Below are 12390 nucleotides of genomic sequence, written 5' to 3'. Positions count from 1 at the left end.
TACAACATGGACAATTTTGAGGACATCATGCTAAGTAAAATAAGCCAGCCACAAAAGAAAAAATACTGTACAATTCCACTGATATAAGATACGTAAAGCAGGGCCAGAATGTGATTCCCAAGAGTCATTAGACTTTGGGTGTTTTGTTGGGTATGATTATACAATATCGTAGGATTTATGATCATTGGTTAATTCATAGCCTAATGAATTTAGCCTTTAGTGGAATCCCACTGTGTGCTCGGCTCTGTGCCAGTAGCTGGAAATATAAAGTTAAGCGGGGCTGGTCTTGACCTCAACTAGCTCACAGTGTGGTGGAGGAGAAAGATATAAAAACAAATACTGTTCTTATAACTCAAGGTGTGAACTGTGTTAATCTGTATTCTGCCACTTTGGTTTACTCTTTCTAAGCCCGTTTTATTTTCAGTGAAATGGGAGTCATAACACCTCCCTTGCAGTGTGTGCCCGGCTGTCTGCACAAGGTCTGCACAAGGCCTGATATGTCCTTGTGCCCCGCCCCCCCAAGAGAGTGGCTTGGCGATGGGGGAAGGCCATGCCATCTTTCTGAGGAACTAATTCTATATGGCTCTTTCAGGTTGCAAGGAAGAACTGGGCAACCTGAAGACTTGGACACTTCGTGTAAGGAATTCTATTCTCCAGTCAGCCAGACCACTGGGCAGTCCTTGCCTTTTGGTTACTAGGCCAATTCATCCTCTTTTTCAGTTGTTCAATTGCAATTGAACAACTCCTAACTGAGGGATCACCCTCCAGTTTCCACCTCAGTCTTATTGGTTGCCCTGGTATCCTATTTGATAAAGTGGGAACTGCTGTAGTTAAATTTTAGCTTTTAGCCTAAAGAAAAGAAAAAAAGACAGACAAGAAAAAAAAAATTTGTACTGTTGTATTCTGGCTAAGAATAATCCTTCTGCCTATACTGATAGAACCTGCCAAAACCTCAATCCCTTCTCCATGCAACTCAGTAAACACTACTAAGTCTTAAAAACAAAAAAAGATACAAAGAGTAGTCAATTTCATAAAGCTAGAAAGTAGAATGGTGCTGGCCAGGGTTTTGGGAGAGGAGAGATGGGCAGTTAAATGGTTAGTGAGTAGAGACTTTCAGTAGGAATCATGAAAAAAATCTGAAGATGTACATGTTACTATAATAAATCATAAAAATAATTTAAAAATTAACTCATGCAGAAATAATTGATAAAATTTCATTCATGATAAGAACACTTAGCAAACTGGAAATAAAAGGGAACTTTCCTCATCTGTTAAATAATATCTTAAAGAAAACAAACAAAAATCCAAAACAAAATCTGCAAGAAACCGAATACTTAATGGTGAAATACTGAAAATTTCCCCTAGGAGTTGAGAGAAAGACAAGAATTACCACCTTTATTTCCATTAGACATTATAGTGGAGTTCCTAGTTGTGTAGTAAGGTATGAAAAAGAAATGAAGATATCTGCAACTGTAGTGTTTTCTTTTTAAATATGTGATTTATATTACAACAAAGCCACAATAACTGTGAGCACTGATGTGGTTTGTTGCTTACATAAATAGTAGAAGGACACACCACATTTCAACTAGAGGTTAGTGAAAATAAAGGTGGAATTTTCCCCCAATCAAGTCCATGAATCACTTCAGTCCTATAAGCTTCTAGTGATAGTTTTGATTGCTGTGTACTTATATGCTTCCCTACATATCGATAAGGTATGTTGATTGTTGCTACGATAAATTCTTGAGTTATATTTTATTATGCCCAAAATATTTTCATTTTTGTTATATATATTTGTGTATATATTATGCATATGTTATGTTTTGTTATATATATGTATATATATATATATATATACATATATATATATATATGATATTTAGAAGGGCTATATAATAGTACTTCTCAATGAGAATATACCAAGATTACAAACTACAACCTTTTATTCAGTGACTAAATAATAATGACCCAAAAAGCCACAATCTGGAATATTAGATATCTTGTCCTAAAAACAGAAAGTATTTTTAATTTTATGCAACTTAGCTTTTTTTTTTTTAACTTATATGTGGTTTTAGCTGAAAGAGATTTAATTATTTTCTGAGACTAAAGTTCCTGCTGTGTTTCCCCGAAAATAAAACCAGGTCTTATATTAATTTTTGCTCCAAAAGATGCATTAGGGCTTATGTTCAGGAGACGTCATCCTGAAAAATCATGCTAGGGCTTATTTTCCAGTTAGGTCTTATTTTCGGGGAAACATGGTACTAAAATGACCCATTTTAAATAATGAGTTGATGTAATACATTATCACATTCAGGGCCATCGAACACTAATGATCACGCTGCAGCCTTTGTTACACACAAACATGCAGTTTGGACAGAGAAAAGCAATGGGCAAAGGGAAAAGCAGGAGGTCCATTCTAGACTTGGACGGAATCCTGAATAGCATCTTTTGCCAGTAAACATCTGAGAGATGATTCAAGTACCACAAAGCACCTACGTCTCTGAGACAATCACTCATAAGCACAATTCCATTGAGGCAAATGTGCCTTTTTGTGATTTTCCTTTCTATCTGAGGCTGCTCATTTAATAAACTAACATGAAAGTGTTGATTGCCCTGATTTCCAAATTCAGGGATATTTCCTGTTAAGCAAATCCACTTTGCTTGCCTTTGTGATATTATTACCTAAGCAGATATGTTTCCACTAAAATCCACAATAACACATGTCATGTATTGCATCACAGAATGTGTGACTAAGCTGTTCAAAGACATCTACTTTCAAGGAGGAGACATTATTACTGTTTTTACACCAAGCGCCAAGCACTGCCAAGTTGTCTGCATCCACCACCCAAATTTTTATTCTTCACTTTTATGGCTGAATCACCATCTGAAGATCCTACCAAGTGGTAAATGTTTGCATTTGTACATAGAGAAAATAGATTTTACATGACAATTACCTACTAATAAATTTGCATCTACAATTTTAATGTTAACAATTGCAAAAAAATGTTCTCCTTCAAGTGAAATATTAAATATAAAGATGGTTTGGGCAGATCAGGGAGGAATAGATATAACAGTGTGGGCTTACCAGCCCCCCTTGTGGTCTCAATTGTACTTTTATGCCTTTTAGGCATTTTGCTCTTTGTTTTTCAATTGATTATTGCTATTTAAATTGGTACTTTTTCCTCAACTATTTTACTAGCAAAAATTAAATTTTATAAAGATAATTTGAAAGAGTAGTGCAATGATTCACTGTCACCATCAAGACTTTTTGCGATTTGTGCCTTACCCATCTATATATGTGTACATGTTTAACCTTTTCACATAACTTGAAAATATAACAGTTCACCCCTAAATATTTCAACATACATTATTATACACAAAAGGCATAAAAAATTAGCAAGAATCTCTTTATATCATCTCAATTATCTCCCAAATGTAATTTATAGCTATTAACCAGAATTTTATAAAGATTCACAAATTACTCTTGGTGGTTTTGTCTCTATAGCCATATCATTAAAGTTTTAGAGCATTCCACCCACCACTTTTGTTTTTATGTTGAACACAAAAATTCAATATAAAGCCTTGCTGCAGAATTAAGCTATCAACATCCTTGGTTATTAAGGCTGCGTTCATAGATATTTATTTACATAGTATCCTGAACTTATAAAACTTACTATTCTAGAATCTACAACAGGTGCTGGCAAACTTTTTCCTAACAAGGCAGAGAATAAATATTTTAGGCTTTATGGATCCAGAGGCTAAAATCAAGGATATTATATAAATACTTACATAACCATTTAAAATGCAACCATTTAAAAGTATAGAAACTCTTAGTTCATGGGCTATACGAAAATAGGCAGAGGACTGCATTTGCCCAACAGTCCATAGTTTGCCCACTCCTGTTTCCTGTTAGGCAATAATTTTATATGTCATCTTTAAAATGTAGGGATGTTGGTAGATCAATGAAATAGAATAGAAAGCCCAGAAATAAATCCATGCCTAGATGGTCATTTAACCTATGACAATGGAAGCAAGAATTTACATTAGGGTAAAGACAGTCTATTCAATAAATGGTGCTGGGAAAACTAGACAGACACATGCAAAAAAAATGAAGCTGGACCACCTCCTTACACCATATACAAGAATAAATTCAAAATTAATTAAAGACTGAAATGTAAGATCTGGAACCATAAAACTCCTAGAAGGAAATATAGAAAGAAAATTTGCGGACATTTCCTTTAGTAATATTTTTACTGATATATCCCCTTGGGCAAGGGAAGTAAGAGAAAAAATAAACATATGGGACTACATCAAACTAAAAAGTTTTTTCACAGCAAAGGAAACCATCAATAAAACAAAAAGGTATCCCACTGAATAGGAAAAGGTATTTGTCAATGACACATCTGATAAGGGGTCAATATCCAAAATTCATGAAAAACTCATTCAACTCAACACCAAAAAAACAAACAACCGAATTAAAAAATGGGCAGAAGACATGAAGAGACATTTTTCTAAAGAGGACATACAGATGGCAAACAGACATGTGAAAAAACTTCACTAATCATTAGAGAAATGCAAATAAAAACCACAATGAGATACCACCTCACTCCAGTCAAAATGGCTATCATCAAAAAATCAACAAACAAGTGCTGGTGCGGATGTGGAGAAAAGGGATCCCTTGTGCACTGTTGGTGGGATTGCAGATTGGTGCAGCCACTATGGAAATCAGTATGGAGGTATCTCAAACAACTGAAAACTGAACTACCTTATGACCCAGCAATTCCACTCTTAGGTATCTATCCAGAGAAATCCAAAACACTAATTCAAAAAAATTCATGTACCCCTATGTTTATTACAGTGCTATTCCCAATAATCAAGACACAGAAACAACTGAAATCCCCATCGGTAGATGACTGGATTAAGAAACTGTGGTACATTTATACAATGGAATATTACTCAGCTATAAAAAAGAATGAAAACTTACCATTTGCAACGATGTGGATGGACCTAGAGAACATTATGCTAAGTGACATAAGTCAGACGGAGAAAGACAAATACCACATGATCTCACTTATATGTGGATCTAAAGAATAGAATAAATAAATGAATCAGAAACAGTCTCAGAGATATAGAGAAAAACTGAGTGTTGCTAGATGGGAGAGTCGTAGGGATGAGGGAGAAGGTGAGGGGATTAGAAAGCAGTCAGTAACCACAAGATTGCCACGGGGATACGAAAGACAGCTTGGGGAATAAAATCATTAATGTTGTAAAGACTTTGTAGGGTATCTGATGGCACTTGTCTTATTAGGGAGACCACTTCATGGATGGTGTAGGTGCCTGACCACTGCACTGTACACCTGAAGCTGAATAATACTGACAATGGGGCTGGAAGTGATATGACGTTTGCACATGATGAGATACTCATTTTTTTCTGAAATAAGGAGCCTGTGGAAAGAGAAAAAAAAAATTGCAAAACTTTTCCAAAGTAGCCAAACCATTCGGAATTCTCAACAGCAACATTTGAGAGTTCTCGTTGCTCTGTATCCTCTCCAGAACTTGTCATTGTCAGCATTTTGGTTTTGTTTTATTTTGTTTTGTTTTAGCTCTTCTCATAGGTGTGTAGTAAGCACCCATTTTTGATGAATTGTGCCAAGCATGAAGATCATCCTTTAAATCTAACAGCAGAAGCAATTAAATATTATTTCAGATATTAAACAAAATGTAGAGATGTTGGAATGAAAAGCAAACTCACATCTTGCTAAGAAAATATTTGTTTTGGCATGTTATTTGTTTCCTTGTCATTGACTTTCTGTGTGCTGACTTTTAAGACCCATTATTTTAAAACATGAATTCCCCCCTAGTAATGTTACTTTAAAAAAAAAAAAACAGGTTTACTTGCATTCTAAAAGACAGTGTTACAGAATCACTGCCAAGGGTGAATATAACAGGTGCAATTTCTGGATATTCTTTCAAGCAATGCCTACACCAAGTAAGTTGTAAGATATTTTATTAGAATTAATAAATGCTTGTTATTTTGATGTATACATATTGTTACATCAGGTATGGTTTTATAGCTATGAAACAAAACCCTGCTATATGGAAATAAAGTCACCTAAAGAAGTTCTCTCAGTGTAGAGCAAAACCCAGCATACATGTATGCCCTCCCCATTATAGTTTATTAAAATTTCTCTCATAGGACATACATTACATCAGTTCTCATCATTCATTTGTTTTCTTTCTCCTTCCCAACTTAAAGTTTTATGTGAAAATCCATATTAAAAATATTAATTCAAATCAAAGGATGCAAGTGTTGAGATAACACTTGTCTTAATAGTGAAATAGACACTTGAATAGGTTAATTAGTGAATCAGTCAATCAGTGGAGCTAAGGAGGTAAGAGAGGTTAGAAAATTGAGACAAAAGTTTAAAAGTCTAATATTGCAATATAAGAAGGGCATCAGCATTCTTTTACTGCTTCCATGTGAGAGCAAGAATTAAGCAGATTAAAATAAAAACAAAGGACTTCTGAGGAAAAGTGGAAGAGTGGGAAGAAGTGACAGTTGTCAGAAGTGACAGTTGTTAGTGTAAAACTATTGGAGTGAACCCTCACATCTGAAAGATAACCATGATTTCTGCTTTTATTTCCAGCTTCCAACAAAAAGGTGTATGTCGACCTAGACATGAAGGGCATGAAGTATAATGGCTCTATCACCAAGGATGCTCAGGAGTGCCAAGAGAGAGACACTAATGACATGCACTGTCACTTTTTCACATACCAATGAGCTGGTTTCCAAGCACAAAGTATTGTTGAGTAAGCCACGGACATTAGATTATGCAATGGAAAGCAAAATGGGGATTCATTTTTTTTTCCATCAACGATGCCAAAATTTATTTTTAACCCCTGAGACATTTCTATAACAAATGTTTATAGTTTTCTTCACAGAAAACTATACATTTTTAATTTCGCAATTTTCAAACAGTTAAAATTGCCCTGACTGTTCCTTTTCTAGCCTAAAGGATGCTACAGTTTGACCCTGTAAAATAAAAAAGAAATACATACTCATATTTCTCCAAATAAGAGTTCTTTACCTAAGACAAAATAACTGAAGCCTATGGAAATATTTTAATCTGCCCCATACTGGATTTTGAATATTCCATGGACAAATCTATTGCATAAGAATATAGAAGAATATGATTTCTAATGATTAATCTGTGTTCACTTTTTTAAAAACAATTTAGGGAAAATATTAACTTCAGAATTAATTTGAGATGTTCTAGATTTGTACAGTAAACTACAGTTTTCTGAAATCCAATGAAAAAAAGTAGTACAAATGACTACTATTTAGATTTTAACATTCAGCTCTCCACATCAAAAAAAGGAGACAAGAGGAAAGCAAATAAAGCATCAAAGATTTCTTTCAAAAACGATAGGAGAGATCCAAGATGGCCGAGTAGACAAACACTGTGCTTACTTCCTTCCATGAACACATTAAAATTACAACTAAATTACACAACAATCAATCTGGAGAACCATCTGAAGTCCAGCTGAACAGAAGTTTTATAACTAACGATATAGAGAAGCCATGCCGAGACTGATAGGAGGGGCAGAAACACAAAACGGGCCCCACACCTCGTATAGTAGATGAGAATCAAGAAGGATAGCTCAGCCATGGAGGTTCCCCCAGGAAGAGCAAGGAACTCCAGCCCACACTGACCTCACCAGCTCAGTGAACTGGCGCTGGGAAGAGGAGCCTCAACAACATTTGGCTGTGAAAAACAGTGGGGATTCAAGCTATCTGGGTGGGCTGGAAGACTGCAGGAAACCAGATGTCCTCTTAAACGGCCCGCGCACAGACTCACTCACTCGCGAGCACTTACCTTGGGCTCCAGCAGAAAAACAGTGACTCAGGGGAGTGTCAGAGGTGTAGGGGGCGCAGACTGAGGTGTGTAGCCTTGAGGCAAGGAATGGAGGACTGTTGCCCTTTTCCCTGTGAGTAGTCCTGCTCCTGTGCAGCCAGCAGGCAGGCGCCATCTTTAATGTGTTGAGCCTGCCCACACACAGCTGAACTGAATCTGATTGGCCCGTTGAAGTCCACTCTCTTCACCCTGCTGATTCACTGGGACCCCTCCCCCAACACCAGAAACACTTTCTCCAAGAGCATTCAGCCCTGCCTGAATTTCACTCTTGGAAAACTATCGAAGCCTGCAGGCCCCAGGCAGGCAGTGACTGGCCTCGGTGTGCTCTGAGACTTTTGCTGAGTAGCTCCGGGTTCAGCACTGGCACTAAATGAGAATTCATATTAACCTGGTGACCACAACTCTTCTCACTCTAGTGGTTCCCTGAGGCCCTGCCTCACCCAACTTGCAAAGGGCACAAGACTCTATCAGTGGCTGAACCTTAAGGGAGCCAGCAGGTGGCAGCAGGTCTCAGGGTATCTAGGCTTTTTGCAGAGCTACCCCAGGCCCAGTACTTGTGGAAGACATCCTTGGTTCACAGTGTGGCCTCTCCCACGGGCCTCCAGGTAGAGCACAGGCAACAAACAACTGTGGATTACTTTGTAGCTCTTACCAGGTAGCCCCCAACTGGTTACAGGCAGTGGGTGACCTGGGCCTACACCAAAGCTTGGTTTCAGACCACAGCGGAGCACAATCCAGTTAACCCCACAAGTGGCTCACTCAAAAGGCAGTCTCAACAGGCACCAGAGCCCACTAAAGTGAATCTTCCTTAGCGGGGTAACCCCCACAGAGTAGTCTTTAAGCTATGGATGTGGCCAAACCGCACAGCCAGTTAGCCTGAGGGTCAATCCCATCCACTGATGTGCCAATAGCAATCAAGTCTCCATTATAAGAGGAGCACACACACAACGGACAAGGGACACACCTGGAGTACCAGAGTATGACCAGAGAGGCTGTACCAGGGCCCCACAGGGCACCTATTACATAAGGCCACCCAGCCAAGACTGAGAGACGTAGCAGATCTACCAAATACATGGAAAAAAACACAGAGAGGCAGCCACAATGAGGAAACAAACAAACAAATAAAAATGTGTCCCAAACGAAAGAACAGGAGAAAACTCCAGAAAAAGAACTAAATGAAATAGAGGCAAGATACAGAGTTATCAGATACAGAGTTCAAAACAATGGTTATAAGAATGCTCACAGAGCTTAGTGAGAACTTCAACAAAGAGATAGCAAGCATTAGAAAGACATAGAAACCATAAAAAGAACCAGTCAGAAGTGAAGACTACAATAACTGAAATAAAGAATGCACTAGAAGGAATCACCAACAGTCTAGATGAAACAGAGGATCAAATCAGTGATTTGGAAGAAAAGATAGCAGAAAACACCCAATCAGAACAGCAGAAAGAATCCAAAGAAATGGGGATCATTTAAAAGCACTCTGGGACAACATCAAGTGTAACAACATTCACATCATAGGGGTACCAGAAGGAGAAGAGAGAAAGCAAGGAATTGAGAACCTATTTGAAGAAATAGTGATGAAAACTTACCTAACCTGGTGAAGGAAATAGACATACAAGTCCAGGAAGTGCGGAGAGTCCCAAACAGGATGAAGCCAAATATACCCACATAAAGACACATTATAATTAAAATGGCAAAGGTTAAAGACAAAGATAGAATCCTAAAAGGAGAAAGATAAAGGCAACTACTAACTTATAAGGGAGCCCCTCCAAGATTGTCAGCTGATTTCTCAACAGAAACTTTTCAGGCCAGAAGGGATTGGCACAAAATATTCAATGTGATGAAAAGCAAGGATCTACAACCAATACTACTTGACCCAGCAAGGCTATCATTTAAAATTGAAGGACAGATAGAGAGTTTCCCAGACAAGGAAAAAAACAAAGGAATTCATCATCACCAAAACAGTACTGAAAGGAATATTAGAGGGACCTCTTTAAGAAGGGGAAAAAAATCAAAATTATGACAAATAAAATGGCACTAGCTTACATATCTATCAATAATTACTTTCAATGTAAATTGAATAAATGCTCCAATCAAAAGACATAGGAGAGCTGAATAGATAAGAAAACAAAACCCTTATGTATCCCTCCTACAAGAGACACATTTAGATTGAAAGACACACACAGACAGAAAGTAAAGGGATGGAAAATGATATTTCATAAAAATGGAAACAATAAAAAAAAAACTGGGGTACTAATACTTATACCAGACAAAATGACTTTAAAACAAAGGCTATAAAAGGAGAACCCAGTAATCTCACTTCAGGGTAATTATCTGAAGAAACCCAAAACACTACTTCAAGGGGACATGTACATCCATATGTTCATTGCAGCATTGTTTACAATGGCCAAGATGTGGAGGCAGTCTGGATGTCCGCTGATGGAAGAATGGATAAAGAGGAGGTGGTACATATATAAAATGGAATATTGCTCAGCCATGGAAGGGAATGGGTTCTTGCCATCTGGGGTGGCATGGATGGATCTGGAGGTTATTATGCTGAGTGGAGTGTCAGACAGAGAAAGACAGATGCAAAATGATTTTTTCTTATATGTAGACTCTAAATAACAGAATAAACAAACAAAACAGAAACTCATAGATACAGGAAACATATTGATGGTTGCCAGATGGGAGGTGGGTTGGGGGTGAGGGTGAAAAAAGGAGGAAGGGATTAAGAAGTATAAATTGATTGTTACACAGTAATCATGGGGATGAAGGGTATAGCATAAAGAACATAGTCAATATTGTTACAACTATGTATGGTGTCAAATGGGTACTAGATTTGTTAGGGTGTTAGATGGAAGAGGGTTGGGAGCAGGGTGAAAAAGGTGAAGGGACTAAGAAGTACATATTGTTAGTTACAAAATAGTCATGGGGATATAAAGTAAAGCATAGAGAATTTAGTTAATAATATGGTAATAACTATGTATAGTGCTAGGTGGGTACAAGACTAGTCAGGGATCACTTCTTAAATTATATAAAAGTCAAGCCACTATGCTATGCATCTGAAATTAATATAAAATAATATCGAATGTCAAATGTAATTGATAAATTAAAAAAGGGGGTGAAGGCGGAGGGGAATAAGAGGTCCAAATTTCCAGGTATAAAACAAATAAGTCATGGGGATGTAATGTGCAGCATAGGGAATATAGTCAATAATATTGTGATATAGCATGGTACAGTGTCAGGTTGTTGCTGGACTTACGGTGATCACTTCTTTAGATATATAAATGTTGAACAAGTATGGTGTACCCCTGAAGCTGATATAATATTGTATGTTAGCTATATTTTTAATAAAATATTTTTTAAAACAACAATGATAAAACAAAATAACCCTGAATTAATAATTAAGCTTTCATGTTTCATTTTCAAGCTTTTTTGTCTTTAGTTCCACTCAAACTACATCTTTTTACATATTCTATGTCTACCACTTAACACAATATAAGCAAGTCAGGAAATTGGGAGTTGATAGGCATTTAAAAAGTTAAAAAGCTGAAATTGAGATGGGCTTATACTCCTATTCTTTATGTCACCACTCCTCTCATGTTGTCATTTTACTGATGAAAAAAATAAAGTTGATAAATTCACAGGACCATCAGGTCTTGGCAGAGGAGGGACTCAAGTCCACCTGCGTAGCCTCTCAGATCAGTGCTTTCCAGAGTAATTGCTTAGCTATAATGCCAAGGCAGTCTCTAAATGGGAATTTCTCACCAACTTATGATTTTTCTTACTTGCATTTAGAAGAATAAAACATTTTCTTTCCATTTTTGTTTTCATTTAGTAAATCTGTCTATTGAAGTACACCTAAATGGGGATATCAACCAGAATAATGAAGCTCAATGAAATAATGTCTGGTTTTTCACTTGTGCACTAATCTAGGTAACTATTATTTTCTTAATGAGGTGGTATAACCATTAAATAATAGTTACTGACCATTTGTATGATGGGCCTAAGTTCAGATACCAATTTATGCTCACTGATGAAATAGACCCAACGATTATTTTTACCTTCTTCATGTGAAAATTTTTATTATGTCTTATATAATTAGAGTTTGAATTTAAAGTTTAAAATAGTCACTTCAGTTTTCCTAATTGAAACAGTTTTGAACTCTTGAGATAAACAAACTTCTAAAAAATTATTATTGACTTTATTTCTTTAGTATAATTTTAGGTTCACAGCAAAATTGAGGGAATGGTATAGAGACTTTCTTTGTCCACCTGCTCCGACACATGCATAGCATTTGCCACCAGAAAAGTACGTTTGTTACAATTGATTAACATATATTAACACATCATAATCACCCAAAGTCCAGAGTTGACATTAGAGTTCACTCTTGATGTTGTACATCCTATGCACTGGGACAAATGTATAATGACATGTATCCATCATTATGGTATCATACAGAGTATTTTCACTG

At 36.8% G+C, this 12390-nt stretch overlaps 1 pseudogene; it reads left to right on the top strand.

Annotated features, from left to right (window-relative positions):
• LOC117021194 (coagulation factor XI-like) overlaps positions 1 to 12390 on the top strand; it is a 28498-nt pseudogene that overhangs the window by 6281 nt on the left and 9827 nt on the right.

This window comes from Rhinolophus ferrumequinum, chromosome 4, assembly GCF_004115265.2.
Source record: "Rhinolophus ferrumequinum isolate MPI-CBG mRhiFer1 chromosome 4, mRhiFer1_v1.p, whole genome shotgun sequence".
Classification (NCBI taxonomy): domain Eukaryota; kingdom Metazoa; phylum Chordata; class Mammalia; order Chiroptera; family Rhinolophidae; genus Rhinolophus; species Rhinolophus ferrumequinum.
The sequence above is the reverse complement of the archived record's forward strand: the minus strand, read 5'-3'. Positions and strand labels throughout refer to the sequence as shown.